The 18,182-nt window shown below is 40.1% G+C and overlaps 1 pseudogene across 6 annotated transcripts in view; it reads left to right on the top strand.

The window, feature by feature from the left end:
- The window catches only part of LOC145456548 (trans-1,2-dihydrobenzene-1,2-diol dehydrogenase pseudogene), a 355,453-nt pseudogene that overhangs the window by 14,537 nt on the left and 322,734 nt on the right, over positions 1-18,182 (top strand). Inside the window, exons 3-5 of one of the 6 annotated variants that reach the window (XR_013920630.1) lie at positions 4-69; positions 128-217; positions 456-818. The exons of the other annotated variants lie outside the window; for them this stretch is intronic. The product of XR_013920630.1 is annotated as a trans-1,2-dihydrobenzene-1,2-diol dehydrogenase pseudogene, transcript variant X2 (transcript). Of the gene's footprint in view, positions 1-3; positions 70-127; positions 218-455; positions 819-18,182 lie in introns of those variants that run through there. 6 annotated transcript variants of the gene reach the window in all.

Below are 18,182 nucleotides of genomic sequence, written 5' to 3'. Positions count from 1 at the left end.
AAGGTTTTTCTGAAAGCACTTTGCTCGAGCTTTATCCAGTTCCTCGCACCATGATACCAACACTGGGCTGTAAGTATGTCATTTCCATTCATATTTATACCATGCTTGATAAGTTGTTTTGTGATAGATGCTGACCCATCTGATGTGCCAACTTATGGAGTAGCAGTTGGGAGCTGCATCTGCTAGTTGTTTGGGCAACATTTCCAACCAGATCAAGGTAAGTTTGCATTCATTACTAGGCCATCAATTGTCTGTTTGTTATCTCATTATTATTGCTATTAATTATTATCTCATTATTATTGCTATTAATTATTATCTCATTATTATTGCTATTAACATTCGTATAGTTTGCTGATGCTATGTATTACAATAGACTATTGAGTTTTGTATGGATAGCAACAGTATAAAATTTAAAAAATTCGTTCGAAATTTATTAGTTATATCTCTACCAACAGCTCACCGAAGTCCAGGCCCGAAGTCAACTATGAAGCAGCGAAGATTTGAAAATCAGTGATAAAGCAGAAGAGAATGAAACAAGTTGAGCATGGTCTCAACGTTAATAATTTAGAAGATGCTGAACAACATTAATTTGACGCTAGCCGAATCTAGAGTCAAAACATGTCTTTTGTACATTTGATTCAATTTTGTTCAGCCGTTCATGTTCGCCTGCTCCAGTTTCCCAAGCCCCTTGCAATAGCTTCGCTATCTTGTGTCCAAATTTATGAACTTGAACTTACTTAAAGCCATAATGCACATTTTACCTCATTTTAACGTGTCACAAGAAATAAAGCACGAGTATGTTTTGGAATGTAATCAAATGTATTGCAAAAATCTCTAGATCATGCGTTGTCGTGCAGATTTCTCTGTAGGAGTCGATACTGTGGGAGTGCGGTCAACGCTTCCAGTTGCAGTATGTCATCAAATTCAGCTCCGTCTGCCTTGTCAGCATTGCTATGATTGTAAAGGCAGAAGCAGGCTATTGTCATATCGATATTCTGAGGTTCTTCCATGAATATAGCCAATGCGCGAGATATTTTCTTCAACACAAAGCACTGCGCTCAGCCAGAGGGTAACGATATGCATGAAAACAATAGTGACTTTTTTCGGTCAAAGTTCTTGGGCATAATAGTGGCGTGAGTAATAAGTCCTCAGTGGATATTCAGCATCTCCAAGAGCATAATCTTCATCAATTAATATGCAAAAATGCTGGGCAGTTGTGTCTTCAAAAATCGGTATCACAGCCGCACTATTTCTTCGAATACTTTGCGATAACGTGCTGATCATTTGCCAGATACTTCCTCAGGGTTCCGTTCTGATCATCCGTCCGTAAATTTCAACAACTCAAGCAATTCCGTATTCCTTCACTGCATCGCTACCATACTATACGACATCAGCAAGCAACTCAAAACAATAACAACTGGCCTCGGTTCCGTGTTGAACTCGCTACAGCGACGAAGTAGACAGTAATTACTCGCAACTAACGGACTTGGCCGAGCGCGGCGCCAAATTGACATTTGAAACCGAATTAAGACCGCCGACGTCTGGCGTCTTGAGCAAGTCAATCACTGGCCTTAAGCCAGGTCTAAATTAAGACAACTTTTTGAAACCCACCCTTAGTCCTAGTCACAAGCGAAGACGAGGCGAGATCCCAGATAGACAACACCAATCCGCCGGCAAGCGGATCGACCTCGATATTAAGGAAAAAATTCGAAAACCGCACATTCACAGCGTCAGAATTCTTTAGTGCCCGCTCACCGAACAAAAGAAACAGGGATGAGCAAAGTCCTACCGACAAACCAAAAGGCCAAAGAAGAAAAGCCAAAAAATAATAACCCTGTGTCCTATCCTATCCAATCTTGATGGCGATCAATGCTATATCTCTGAACGCCAATGGAATGCAAACACATTGGCCCAAAATGAAAAACTTATTCAGAAAGGAAAAGAACTGGAACATAATATGCGTCCAAGAGACACACAGAATGGACATAAGGAAAATTGAAACATGGGCACAACAAAACGACGTATTATACTTTTCAAATCACATAAACATAGGCCAAAACTGGATTGACCAGGAAGAAAATAAAAAACACTACTACAGAGGTACGGCAATGTTCGTCAAAAAGGAATTGGAAACAAAGTACAACATTGACCACTCGATACTGCGACGGGATAGGGCACAGACGCTACGCTTAACTGAAAAGGACACAAACGACATCGCCACCCTATACAATGTATATGGGCCCAGCGATGTTGGAAGATACCAAACTGAATTCTACCAAGACCTGATAAGTCACATAGAAAAAAATAACCCGGAGAGTGCGATCATCTGTGGAGATTTTAATATCGTCACAGAAAAGATAGATTCAAAAAACACCGTGAATTTTAAACTGACGCCTGCCGCCAAAATATGGAAAAACTTCGTAGAAGCCTACAAAATAAGAGACGTATGGCGTTGGCGAAACCCAACTAAAAAACTATATACCATAATGAAGGCACTACAATCAAGGCGAATTGATCGAATATACCTATCGGAACGTCTCCTCGCAAGAGTAAAGAGTACGACATATAAACTAAACACCATCTCCGATCATATATTCATGCAGCAAATCCAAATCATAATACCAAATAACATCAAATGGGGACAAGGCTTCTGGAAAAACGACGCCAGACACCTCCAGGATGAGGAGCTGTACAACAAAATCGAGGAAACCCACCAAAAGTGCACTGAGCAGAAATGCTTCTTCAACGACGTGTACCAATGGTGGGACCACCTCAAAAAAGAAATGAAAAAACAGCTTAAGAGCCATAGCTGGCAAAAGAAAGCTGCAAACGAAAACAAAATAAAAGCGCTTCAAGAAAAAGTAAGTCGCATACAAAATGAACAAAACCCGGACGAGAACCCAATCGACGCCCTAAAAGAACTGAAAAGGCTCGAAGATGAAGAGATACGGCATCAATGCCAACTTCACAAAATAAAAGACATTGAGGAAAATGAAAAACCTACAAGGTACTTTTTTCAAAAACTACAGCAGCGAAGAGAAAGCAAAATCTTCAGCTCTATAGTAAACGAACACGGTGCAGAAATCACCACCAAAGAAGAGATTCTACACACGGTGGAAAAATTCTACACAGATCTGTGGAGCGAATCAAAAAACGCAAACCCAGATTTACAAAATAGATACCTTGACACGGTTAAAGACATCAAGATCACCCCCGACCAGCGGGAAGATCTTAAAACCCCTATAACGGAAGACGAAATCAAAATCATAATACAGAAAATGGACAACGGTAAGACACCCGGACCAGATGGTCTAGCCAAGGAATTTTACGTTGCCTATTACAACCTGATAAAAAGTGACCTCCAAGAGGTATTAAACAACGCATACCTCTTTGGAGGCATATGTCAAACATGGTCGGACGGAGTTACCACCATGGTATATAAAAAAGGTAGCCCCCAGGAATTAAAAAACTGGAGGCCTATTACCTTACTGAATACCGATTATAAAATATTAACTGCAATCCTATCAGCAAGACTAACCTCAATACTTCCGAACATCATTAACGGAACGCAGAAATGCGGCATAAAAGGAAGAGACATAACAGACGTGCTGAGAAATACCCATGCTGCAATAAAATACGCGCGAGAGAGAGACAAGGAACTCCTGGTCGTCAACCTCGACCAGGAGAAAGCGTTTGACAAAATCAACCACCAATACCTGCACAAGATCTTAGCAGGATATGACCTGCCCTCCCACTTCACTAAATTAATAAAAAAGATCTACAGCGAAGCGAGCAGCAGGATCTTAGTTAATGGAGCACTGACCAATAAAATTAAACTGGGAAGGGGCATACGACAGGGATGTCCGCTCAGCATGAGCCTATACGCCATCTGCAGCGACCCCCTGGCTAGGCTTATAGAAAAAAACCCGAACACCGAGGCTTTTAGAATAGGAGGCTTTAAAATGAAAATCCAGCAATACGCGGATGACCTGACCTGTTATCTAACGCGTGAAAAGGACATCGACCTTATATTCCAGGAATTCGAAAGATGCGAACGTGCAACGGGCCAAAAACTCAATGCACAAAAAACAGAAATTTTGCACATTAAACCGAAACGGAGTATCCCAACCCAAAAAACCAGATATCAAGAACTTACAAAACCGAGCATTAAAATACTCGGACAACACTATGGAATAAACCAAACTAACGAAACATGGGACATGAGAATTATGAAAATAAAGAGAGTACTCCAAGCCTACAAACACAGAAAACTGTCCTGGATAGGGAAAAAAACTATTCTAAATTCGATCGCCTCAAGCCAAATTATCTATAACGCCAGAGTAATCCCCATGCAAAAAGATCAGCAAAAACGAGTCGAAAAACTATACTTCAACTTCTTATGGAATCCACAAAAAATGGAATCTATTCGAAGAAAGACGCTCATAGCAGAGAAAGATAAAGGAGGCTACGACATACCTGACGTAGAATCGCGGAATAAAGCATGTGAAATTGAAAAAATTCTAAAACTGAAAAAACTTGACGAACCAACGGAATTATGGCACCAACACGCAATATACGAAATTGGAACGAAAATAAAAGGAATCAATGACACACTATACAAAAATAGTGAACCACATAGATACCCAACCCCAAAAAACTGGACTGATAGCATCGACATCTGGAAAAAAATAGATCTCGATGAAGAAGAGTGCCAAGACGCCACTCATAAATCCTTATACAAGGCAATCAAAAGCCTAAAGGAAAACCATCCAGAAAGCAGAACCGGAAGGGGGGATAAAATCAATTGGAATAAAATAAATCAAACCAAATATGGTACCCACAAAACCATTACAAATGAGGAATCGATCATTAACTATAAAACAGCACACAACGCGTATATCTTCGGAAATAAAAAAAGAAGCCGAAATATAACACACTCCAACACAGGAGTAACCTTAGATCTAAGATGCAAATTCTGCAACGGATATGATGATGATGTGATACATATTCTCACATCATGCAATTATACGAGAAAAATCTTAACCCAGCTAGAAAACATCGTGGGGAGGAAGCTGAATGCCGACAACATCCTATATAACATTGGAAACAGGAAAACAGACTGGACGATTCTGTCTATATATAAAAAATCAATCATAAACTTTAAAATAGCATTAGACATAGAAAACAGAAAAGTCGCAGACGAAAATATAACAAAAAAGATAATCACCAAAATTCAAAGACGAGTCAGACGAATCGAGGCTGACTCACACACAGGCACGGTACTCGGCAAAATAGACAGCTTAACCTAAAAATACGTGAACAAGACAACAAATACGAAGAGGGCATAACACCCCCTAAAATAGGGGCTCAAACGAAAGAATGATAACCCCAACCAAAATTAAAAGGAAAAAAAAGTGGAAAAAAGCCCTCGAGCGAGAGGGGAGGGGCCTACAAAACCTCTGAACCACTCGCGACCGGCAGAAAGCTTCTGACCGGTAAACGAAAATAAAACAAGAATATTGATAACACCAATATCAAACATTGGAGGGTTTGGTTGCACTAAGGTACAAGCAAACCTACCCCCCAATGACTAGCAAGCAGAGCAATGCACCGTAACCACTGAAGTAAAAATAGAGTAAACTATAAAGAAGAAACCGTTTTATTTATGTTCGAAAACATTTCAAACACTTTATTTAGAAAACCCAAAAAAAAAAAACCCAAAAAATAACAAAAATGTGTAATCAAGATCCTGACCCGGAGGCGACCCTAAACTAAGAGAGGGCCGCTGAAAGGCAGCGATTACGGAGAGCCATATAAAAAAAAAAAAATATCATCTCTTGTCGAGGCAGGTGTCTTTTAGATATTCTTTCAGATTTAAAACCTAGCTGTGGATTTGCCGCTGTGGCAAACGGGGGTAATTTGGCATTTTTGGGGGGGTAAAAAGGGGTCGGATTTTAAGTAAAAAAATAATTGTTGTATTCATTGTTTTCTTCGTACTTTTGTGAAAAAAAATATAAAAATTCAAAGGTGACTTTCGTCAGTGGGTGTGCACAGCTTTTCCAAACTTCATAATGGCGCCGTCCTATCATAGCAATTTACAGCGAAGCCAAAGAGGAAGTCAAAGCACGATGCGATCATAGCAATTTACAGCGTAGCTGGCATGGAGAGTTCCATCTGAATACGATCGATGTTGTGGTTTACAGCGACACCTATCGCTAGCGTAATACTTTTTAGCCGTCATTCAGATTTCAGAACAGAGATGTAAACATTAGCCGTACTAACGCTGTCTTCCGATACTTGTGGAGATCATTTCAATAGTTGCTAAATTAGGATATATAAAAGCAATGTTTTCTTCTGTGTGATGACTGCATCTATTCTGCTGAAGCAGATTCCGAGTGTACATTATTCCAACGAGTGGAACCTGCCTGATTTTTTACATTCTGTATATTTATATCCAGTTATTGCAAATACTCCAGAAAGAACATATTTACAGTGGCCATAATGTGACAACTTGATTGAACAGTGAGCAGTCCGAGCACTTATGTATGAACTACAGACTGACAATATGTGAACCAAGAATGAGTGCAAATTTTGCTGACCTAACTATAAAAGTTGAAATTCCAACTGCAACTCCATACGCTGACAGATCAGTGACATCATTTTTCCAAAAATAGTCAAGTAACTTCTTCTACGATGATATGCGGAGGCTTCTGTGTTATACCGTGTATTTATCGACGGTTGTGTAAATGCGCATTGCGCAACGACGTGAACTACCGTACTGGTATTGGGATACGCGTTACAGCACGGCTCATCTCCGCTCAGTGGCGTCACAATCATACGAAAAGTTAATCGGCGATTGTCGGCCGGCGACCCCATTGTGTGAAACAATGACGATTTAAGACTTTGAAGTCAATTTTCAGAGGGTTTCAGTTCCCGGGCCGGATTTCCACTTATGTTTTTGGAATCAGTGCGAAATTTGCTTTCGATTGATACCAGTTTCATTTACTTTTGTGCTCTGGTCCCAGCTGGAAGATTACCCAGAAACACACTAAAGCAGGTTGAAGCAGCAGCATCTGTACGCCACCACTGGAGGCAGTGCAAAACGCAACATTGCTTACGGAGTTTCCATGCCAGCTACGCTGTAAATTGCTATGGTCCTATACTTCTTGAAGTTGTTTTTTTTCCTCCGTGACTGCTCTCATAGCTCATAGGTCAGTTTATAATTGAGTTTGTTAGAGATTTTATTCTTTGTGTGATAAAAGTTCCTTATTACCACATTACTTCACCTTAGCATTTGATGCACTCTAATCATCCGCTTTTTACGCTCCTCAGAAGAACTGTCATTATGCCGGGCAAGAAGCGACATTATGCAGAGGCGTTTTTGAATCACGGCTTTGTAAACACACCACAACTGAATGGTGACGATCGACCACAGTGTGTCATTTGTCTCAAAGTTTTGACCAACGAAAGCCTAAAGCCGTCAAAACTGAACGAGCACCTCATGAAGCGTCATCCGCTACTGGCCGGAAAGAGTCGAGGATACTTTGAGGGCAAATCGAAGCAACTTCGAGGCATTCAATTTGGATCAGGTGGCATGGCTTCGGAGAAGCTAACGGCCGCTGTTGAAGTTTCGTACGAGGTGGCATACCGAATTGCAAAAAGTTCCAAGAACCACACAATCGCAGAAGACCTTATTATGCCTTGTACCAAGTTGATCGTTTCCAAAATGTGTGGGGAAGATCAGGCCAAGAAGCTGGAAGGAGTATCAGTCTCGAACACCACAATTCGAAGAAGGGTTGATGATCTTGCAGCTGACATCCTTGCCCAAGTCGTTGCCGAAGTGAAGGCAAGTCCTCACAAAATGTTTTCTCTCCAGTTCGATGAATCCACGGATGTAAGCAGCTGCGCAGTTTTACTCGGATACGTTCGATACATTCACGAGTACTCTGTCAAGGAGGAATTTTTGCTTGCCAAGAACTTGAAGACAACAACGAAAGGAGAAGATATCTTCAACCTTGTGAACGATTTCTTGGGCATGCACGGTTTGGAGTGGAACAATGTGCAGCAAATCTCTGTTGACGGCTGTCCCGCTATGATGGGTGGAAACCGCGGTTTCAGGGGCTTTGTGCAGCGGGAAAACTCGGACATTCATGTGGATCATTGCGCACTGCACCGCTACTCGCTTGCGTCCAAATCTCTGCCGGAGAGCTTGAAAATAGTGTTCGACCAAGCAGTGAAGGTTGTAAACTTCATAAAAGCGAAGGAGTTGAACAGTCGTCTTTTCAAGGAACTGTGCAAGGAGATGGGGCAAAAATATGAGGCATTACTGTACCACACAGAGGTGCGATGGCTATCTCGTGGCAAAGTGATCACCCGTTTGTTTGAACTTCGTGAGGCTGTTGAGATTTTCTTGATAGAAAAGAAGTCGGGCTTGGCCGAATACTTTTCAGACCCCCATTGGATTGCCCAGCTTGGCTACCTGGCCGATATTTTTGTTGAGTTGAACAAAGGGAATCTGTCAATTCAAGGCAAGTGTGTGACTGTGATCCACTCGAAAGAAGCTGTAGCAGCATTTATCGCGAAGATGAAGTTGTGGATTAAGCGGGTCAACAGAGGTGTACTGGCACAGTTTCCAACGCTCGACATGTATCTCGAAGGCCTGGAGACAGAGAATGAACCCGACTTCACAGAGGCGTTGAAAGGGAACATAGCTGACCACTTGGGACAGCTAGTCGAGAAAATGGAAGAATATTTTCCGGATTTGGACACCACTAACATGGGATGGCTAACTGAACCGTTCAGGTGTCTTGACAGCCAAGTGGACGACGATGACTTTCCCGCCAAGGAGGAATTCATCGCCCTCAGAATGAGTGAGGCCTTGAAAATTGATTTCAAAGAAAAGAATTTGGATGCATTCTGGATAGAAAGACTTCAGGATGCACCAACATTGGCCACACGGGCATTGAATGTTCTCATCTCCTTTTCGACATCATATCGTTGCGAACAAGGATTTTCGACCATTGTAGGGTTGAAAACCAAAAAGCGGAATCGCCTGGATGTCGAAAACGACGCAAGAATTGCCCTCAGTACAACCAAACCCAGAATTGCAAAGCTAGTGGTAGATATGCAAGCTCAACCTTCGCACTGATTGAATATTATCTTTGTCATTCCACGACAGTTGTCTTGGTGTTTGCTATCCCTTGCTTGCATTTGTTCCTTGGCAACGAACGTCTGCAGCCTTTTTCCACTGATAAACCAATTTATTTCTCTTTCAAACTTGATGTCGCTTTTTCTCAGGTCGGTCTCTCCCTCAGGTAAAACTCCCATCCTGGACTGGACGATCGTTTTTGAGTGTTTAGTGATGAAACGTGGTTTTGATGGAAGAGGGGGGTAAAAACCTGTCTGGAAAGTCTGGTTTTGGGTAACGGGGAGAAAAAGGTTGGGAACCACTGCTTTACGCCTAACATTTAGACAGGACTTGATTTTTCTTGGCCTAAAGTTTTTTTTGGTGGTACGTCGTACCTAGGTCCCTCTTAACACGGGAGGTGAAACACAGAAGCGTGACTTAATTCCGATTCTGATAAAACTATCGGAGTATTTGGTTGTAAAGAGACTGGTCCACCCGGCTCTTTTACCGGTACTTCACTTACCGGTAGTCTGCTTCAGTAGCAGCCTGCCACCACAATAAACTTACCTGTGTGGTAAAGCAAATGATGGCGACAAAATCCCACGGACGCAGACCTTGTTCTGTTGATGTGAGTGGTGATGTTGAAATAACGCTTTCGGCAGTAATGGATATCTTCGAAAAAAACGACTTCCTGAAGAAATACCGTAGCCAATTGGATGCGGTTTTCCAGATTGGCCCGGATACTTTTAATGTCACATTGGCAAATGAACAAGCTCGAAACGAGCTACTAAACGAACAGAATACTGTACACCTTAACGGTAAGAAATACAACTTTCACTTACCTGGTGCGATGCCGACGATCGTAAATCTCAGAGCCGTTCCAGCTGAGACTTCAGACGAATCCGTCAAACAAGCAGTTGAAAGATGGAACCCAGGGATAATAATTGGAATAAAAAAGATGTACCACAAAAAACTGAAACCACACAATGGCTACAGAGCGGTAGCCATTGCAAACTACCGAGAAAATAAACTGCCGCCTTTCATAAACATAGAAGGCGCAAATTGCAAGGTTTTCACGCCGGCCTACGTCAGAGCGTCAAAAACCAGAAATTGTTATAAGTGCAAGAAGCAAGGCCACTATGCGGCAGAATGTCCCCTGATCAAATGCGATCAATGTAATAAAGAAGGACATTTAAGACAAGACTGTCCTGACTTAGACATCGAATTCCCAGCACTCATAGAGCAACCTAGACCGGAAACGAGTGCAAATAGCAGAGAAAACAAGGACAAGACAGTGACCTCAGAACCTCTCTTAGTGAGTGAGGAAGAGAAAACTGTCGAACACACACACAGTGAATCCTCTGTGGATGAAGCTGAAAAAAACAATACCTTAGTGGTAAACAATAAAGAAGAACTTACCTCAGTGGTGAACGAAAACAAGGAGAAGAATAGTATCTCAGTGATACAAAACGAAGATGGAAATGAACTTGAGGACTCTTTAGCAGGAGATTTGCAGATGTCCCCATCGGAATCAGAATCCGAAAACGAAAGTAATGAAACAATTATAAATGCAAATACAGATTTGACTACTGATATATCAGAATCTGAGATGGGCTCAGACGGAGAAGGAGAATTCACAAAAATAACGACCAGGAGCAGAAGAAAAACCCAAGACTTGAAACACTTGGGCAAAAATAAGAATAATAACAAACGAACCTCAAGCTCGCAATGTCACTGAAAATTGTGTCGCTCAACGCCAACGGTCTTTATAGAAACTGGGAGACCGTTACAGGATTGCTCAAAAATAGAAACATAGACCTTTTGTGCATCCAAGAAACACATAGGATCAAAAAAGACGTAATAAACAGTTGGTGTAATTTCAACAATTTTGACACCTTCGAGAACTGTCTAGATCAGTGGTTCTTAACCTTGCCACCAGCGCCCCCCAGGGGGCGCTGGGAGGATTCCAGGGGGCGGAAACTATCAGGGGGCGATATGGGGGGCGGAAAGACTCAGGGGGGCGGAAAGACTGAAAAAGTTATATGACATTTCAATACTGCAAAATGCTTATGTAGTTTAAATGAGTGCATATATTGGTGACCGAAGGTCAATTGGGTACAATCAAGATACTGTTATTGCAGTGTAATTGTGTTACGGCCTGCTAGTAATTTGATCTTTAGCACGTCTTGCCTGGCATAATCATCTTTCCAGTTGCGTCATAATCTGCAGTGTCTGGTTTTATGTTGAGCTCAGTTGCTTTATACACGACGTTAGTTGCCTGTTGTATGGCGGTGGAGCAAATGGTAAACTACTGGAAACGTGAGGTGCAAAAATGTTTTGCATACGTTGGCATATTTCTTCGTCATTACCAATTGAAAGTTAGTATATAAACTGTAGCATTGACTTATATTTATCACTATTAGCTCAGTTGATTTAACTAATAATTGGGATGAGTATTCAAAAGCGGAAATGCCGTCAATACGCGATGGAATACCTCAAATATGGTATTAGGATCTTGGTTGTTTTCACACCCTATTTAGCGTCCACTTGCAACGTAATAATTTTATTTATTACACGAGCTTTCGGAGCTCCGCTCCTTCTTCAGGTGTTGAAATGAAAATAACGCAAAGCGATTCTGGATTCAAACATATACGCGTATTGTGACATCACAGAGAAGATAACTTTCAGGCCTAAAAAGTTTGTACCTTTGTGACGTCATAAACAATATAATCGAAATTGTAATTTGAAAGGACTACAGCAAGTTATGGCACTGAAAATGAGGTTTGAAAGCGTATATACAATGATTAAATACATATGCACCGAATTTCTCAACTGCAGATTCGCATGGTGTAATGTCACATTACACCATGCGAATCTGCAGTTGAGAAATTCGGTGCATATGTATTTAATCATTGTATATACGCTTTCAAACCTCATTTTCAGTGCCATAACTTGCTGTAGTCCTTTCAAATTACAATTTCGATTATATTGTTTATGACGTCACAAAGGTACAAACTTTTTAGGCCTGAAAGTTATCTTCTCTGTGATGTCACAATACGCGTATATGTTTGAATCCAGAATCGCTTTGCGTTATTTTCATTTCAACACCTGAAGAAGGAGCGGAGCTCCGAAAGCTCGTGTAATAAATAAAATTATTACGTTGCAAGTGGACGCTAAATAGGGTGTGAAAACAACCAAGATCCTAATATTATCTATATCGTCTGCTATCGGCCCAAAGAATTACTCAAATATGGTGTAATTCCATCTGTGGACAATGAACAATTACCGATGTGTTTAATATGCGAGAAAACGTTTACGAATGAAGGTATGAAGCCTTCCAGAATGATGGATCATTTGAAGAATAGGCATCCAGAAAAAGCCAACAAGGATATCGGATATTTTCGGATTCTGAAAGAAAAATTTGAGAAACGTCTTACTGTTGGGTGTCTAATAAAGTCATCCAGGAAGGAAGTTGAGCAAGGACTTATTGTATCTTACAAAATATCAATGCTCATTGCAAAATGTGGATTATCGCACACCATTGGTGAGCGTCTCATTATACCAGCTGTTAAAGAAATCATCAGTACCATGATGAGCTATCAAAAAGATGTTACAAGTTCAATTCCATTGAGTAATAGCACTGTGTCTTCCCGAATAGATGAAATGGCAAATGACGTTGAAAATAAACTCTGTAGCGAACTCAAAACAACGCAATTTTCCCTGCAACTTGACGAGACAACGCTACGCGATAACCAAGCTTTGCTTATGGGCTATGTGCGCTATGTTAGCTCCACTTTTCAAATTGTAGAAGAGTTTCTGTTTGCGGAGCAATTAGAGGTCGACACCAAAGGCTCGACGATTTATGAGACAGTCGAAAATTTTTTCAAGCAGAAACATATCCCCATGTCGAATATCCTTGCGTGTGCAACAGATGGCGCACCATCAATGGTTGGACGGCATCGAGGATTCATTGCACATTTGAAAAGAGAAGTTCCTGACATATTCACGATACACTGCGTCATTCACAGACAACATCTAGCAGCAAAGCACCTCAGCGACAGATTACATGAGACCCTGCCGGTTGTTGTTAGAGCCGTGAACAAGATCAAAGCTCATTCATTGAATGACCGCATATTTCGCAAACTTTGTCATGAAAATGACGAAGAATTTGAGCGGCTCTTGCTTCATACAGAAGTCCGGTGGCTCTCAAAAGGCAGATGTCTCGAACGCTTCTATGACCTTTTCGATTCTGTTATCGATTTCATCAACCTTAAAATGTTGGATCAGACAGCTAGCTCCGATTTGAAGAGCAGAAGGGCAGACGTCGCGTATTTGTCTGAAATTTTCAGCAAGTTAAATGAGGTCAACAGGAAATTGCAAGGTACCAAGATGTGTCTCATCAAAGCAAAGGGTATTGTTATGGCATTCATTAGCAAATTGGATTTTTACCGGGCTTGTTTACTGAGGCATGATTTGACTCAATTTCCTAAATTGAAAGCCTTGCAAGAAAACCAAATCGACGATTCACATGTGACAGAGCCTGACTTAGACTGCTATTCGTGTCATTTGCAATCACTAAAAGAAGATTTGATGATGAGATTTATAGATCTCAAAGAGCTAAAGATACCAGAATGGGTAATAAATCCATTCAAATCTGAAGTAAACAATTGTGATGCTAGTGTAGCTGAAGAACTTATTGACTTGAAAAATGACTTTGAGAGTGAAGTGTTGTTTCAGCAGATTGGGTATGAAGATTTCTGGCCTAGGAAACAAGTTGAATATCCTGATCTTTGGGATATAACCAAGCTATTGCTGTTAGCATTTCCGTCGTCATATCTGGTAGAGAAAGGCTTCAGTTCGGTAATGCATCTACTAACCAAGCAAAGAAATTGATTGCAAATATCTAGAAGAGGTGATCTGAGACTATGTCTATCATAATTGAGCCTGACATAGCTCAGTTGGCTAACTCGCACCAAGCCCAAGGCAGTCATTAAAGACATTCCACCTATTTTTGAATTGTGAATAAATTTCGTTGTGCAGAATTTCCTAATTGTATTCCTCCTATTTTTGAATTGTGAATAAATTTCGTTTTGTAAAAATTACTAATTGTATTAAGCTGTGTATTATGATATGCGGATCCGATGCAGCTCTCAAGTATTGCGTATCACATTTTTTCAGTATTGATAGTGCAGGGGTGTTAATATTCAGGGATCTGTGAAAAGGCCGCTGTGGCAGAAAAGTTCAAGAACCACTGATGTAGAATGAAGATAACGAGCATCATGCGTTTGCTTTTAATCATAAATTCGCCTTGTGCACACTTCGGTCACACGAAATACGGTTGTTTCGTCGACATGGTTCGAACTAGTCATTTTATCTTGGCGCGCACAATGATTCGAAATCGGCACGGTACCACTTCAGGAAAACCCCTCTGAGGCATTTTGACCAAAATGATAAACTGGTACTATATCCTTGCGTTGGTGAGCTACAACGTAACTTCCTAATCGTACTATAGTGGATGATTTTGTATTAGCATTCTGATGCACAACCTCGCATGTGGGTTATACAATATAGGATTGCTTTGTTCAGAGTAGCCTAAATGCATTTTCATGTTAATAACTCGGTGTAATATTCCCTCAATTTTAGCGAAATAAATCCAGTGTTAGCACAGATCTAAACCACATTTTCAGTTGATTTACTAGTCGCACAAAGCAATGAAAAAGAAACAAATACTATTAACGTCCCCGTCTCAACATTGTCAGAGGTGTAGACGCCATGTGTAGACTATACATTTGGTTCGAACCAGACCGTATATGAACCCGAGCCCGCACCAGATGGTTGTTGTTACAATGACCTTAATTTGATCATGATTATTGTACATAAAACGATTATAACGTTTATTAGTCGAGTGGTCATTGGGCACGGTTTAAGCGTGAAATATTTCCAATAGTAAAATCCACACCAGAAAAGACCGATCGGACTTCGACCTTAGCCTATCCCATAATTTTAGTACAATCTTTAAAGTATGTGGGGGGCGCTGGGTTCTTGAAATTTCTCAAAGGGGGCGCTGGAAGAAAAAAGGTTAAGAACCACTGGTCTAGATCAAAAAGACGCTTGGACAGACAGTACAGGAAAGACTCGACACTATTATCAAGGCTCTTTAATTATCGCTAAGCAAGAATTGAAATCGACTTACACAATCTCACATGAAATCATAGTTAAACACAGAAGCCAAAGACTGATCTTGAAGAAAGATACGGACATATTAGAAATATGGAACGTATACGCTCCTGCAATAATATCTAGAGAACAGACAATGTTCTACAAATATCTTACATCAAGACTAAAAAACGCGACGGAGAAAACGATTGTGTGCGGCGATTTCAATTTAATAATAGACAAGATAGATGCCAAATATAATTTAAATTACAGAGAAACCCCAGCAGCAAAAATTTGGAGAAAATTCATTGACCTACACAAATACCGGGACTTGTACAATGTACAGATGGAGAAATCCGACTAAGAGAATCTACACAAAGATTACTCCACAACAGGAAAGAAGAATTGATAACATTTATGCAACAAGACCTATCGAAATAAATGTTAAAAGATGCATATATAGCGTTAATCCAATTTCGGATCACACCTTCATGATGGAATTACAATTAGACATAGAACAAAGAATACAAAAAACGAAAGGACTATGGAAGTGTAACACTTCAAAATTGAGAGATAGGGCGTTGAGGGACACGATAACAATGACAATAGAAAATATGATACAAAATAAAAGTAATTTCACCCGCATCACTACGTGGTGGGATGATCTCAAAGTTGCTATAAAAAAAGAAATGAGAGCACATGAGATGAGAGAGAGCGCAGCACAATATGAGCGCGAAAAAGAATTACTAAAAGAATTACAAGAAATAAGTGGCCAGCACAACGCTACTTATAAAATCAGAATATCTCACGAGTTAAAAAGAATAGAGAAGAAGAAAATTGACAAAATCACAAATTTGGCCAAAATCAAAGACATAGAATTCGGCGAAAAACCAACCAAATTTTTCTTTGATAAACTAAAAAAAAGACTGGCACTCCAAAGTTTAAACCAAATCAAAAATAATCAGGGCACAATCATTTCGGACCCCAACCAAATCAAAATATTAATTCGAGACTTCTACGCAAAATTATGGAAAGAACAATCGGGAATAAATAGAAATCAGCAAGACGTATACATCGAAGAATTAGAAAATATAAAAATAGGCCAGCAAGAAAAAGATATTCTAGCAAGAGAGATATCTGAGGATGAAATCTTGTACATAATTAAGAATATGTCGAATGATAAAACCCCAGGTAGCGATGGTCTCCCTAAAGAGTTTTACATTGCGTACTGGGCTTTTCTGAAAGGTTCCTTGACAGAGCTCTTCAAAAATGCTTTGCTTCTTGGCAGCACCTGTGAAACATGGAAAAGAGGAATAGTTAAATTAATATATAAAAAAGGAGACTCATCGGAGCTAAAAAACTGGAGACCAATCACGTTATTAAATATTGATTATAAAATTTTGACAGGAATTATCGCCAACAGACTGAAACACATAATGACCAATTTGATTCTAAATACCCAAAAATGCGGCATTCAAGACCGACAGATCACGGATGCGATCAGAAACATAAAAGCAGCAATTGATCACGCTCTTTACAAAAATCAAGACCTACTCGTAATCTCTTACGACCAGGAGAAAGCATTCGACAAGGTAAATCATGGATACTTATTTAGAATACTCAAAGCGTATGACATTCCCACCAACATGTCAACACTGATAAGAAACCTATATGAAGGATCTTATAGTCAAGTTCAGGCAATAAGTGGCCTGACAGGACAAATAAAGATGGGTAGAGGGCTTGGACAGGGCTGCATGGCCCTCTACGCCATGACGACTGACCCAGTCGCGAGAAGAATACACAAAAACAAAAATATAACTGGAATTAAAATTGGAACAGAAGAAATAAAACTACAGCAATACGCTGATGATTTAACAGCACTAGTGAAAGATGAATACTCAATGGACCTAATATTTCGTGAATTTGAGATGTTCGGAAAAGCAACAGGCCAGACACTGAACAAATCCAAAACTCAAATATTATCCTTCAAACAAAATATTATAAAGAACGAAAACTATAAAAATTTAATAAAACAATCTACAGAAATATTGGGACAAAAATTCGGCCAAAATTATAAAAATGAGACCTAGGAAAAAAGAATAAACCAGATTAAAAAAAATCACCATGGCATATAGACATAGAAAGCTCACGTGGTTTGGCAAGGCAACCATCTTATATAGCCTTGCAATAACCAAGATCTTCTACAACGCAAGGATCATTCATATGCCAAAGAAGGCAATTAAAAAGATTAACAGCATTTTCTTCCGATTTATATGGAACCCCGAAAAAATGGAACCAATAAATCGGAGGAAAATGATATGTAGTGACGCTATAAAGAAAATAAACGTACCTTGCATCCAAAGCAAGGTAGAAGCAGGGCTGGCTGAAAAATTCAAAATCCTGAAAAATATCAGCCAACCCAAAGAATTTTGGCATCATGAAGCCATGTACACCCTGGGCACCAGATTAAGGGAAGTGAACCCACAGTTATATAATAACTCTTCTCCACACAGGTTAAACACAACTAAGAGGAATGGAGAGAAATTTTGAAAATAGTTAACAAATTAGATTGGACAGACCAGAGATGGGCTGAAGCAACTCACAAAGACATCTACACAGAGATCAAAAAACAGAAAGATATACCAACAGACGTACTCCTCGAAAGTGGAACATGGACGAAATTAGACAAAGTATCGGAAATTAGAGGTTGCAAAACCCACCTAACAAATGAGGAAAGAGTTATCAATATAAGAACAGCATCGAATGGATACTTCTTCGGTGAAGACAGGAGAAGGCTAAACATCCTGAATGTTGGGTCACAGCCGATGGAATCCATAAAATGTAGATTTTGTGGCGAACAGAAAGACAACATAGAACACTTACTGATTCATTGTAAACT

The sequence above is a fragment of the Botryllus schlosseri genome, chromosome 14 (genome assembly GCF_051294905.1).
Source record: "Botryllus schlosseri isolate E-star chromosome 14, Bs_hap1, whole genome shotgun sequence".
NCBI classification, from domain to species: Eukaryota; Metazoa; Chordata; class Ascidiacea; order Stolidobranchia; family Styelidae; genus Botryllus; species Botryllus schlosseri.
Note: the sequence above shows the minus strand (reverse complement) of the source record. Positions and strands in the feature narration are given on the sequence as shown.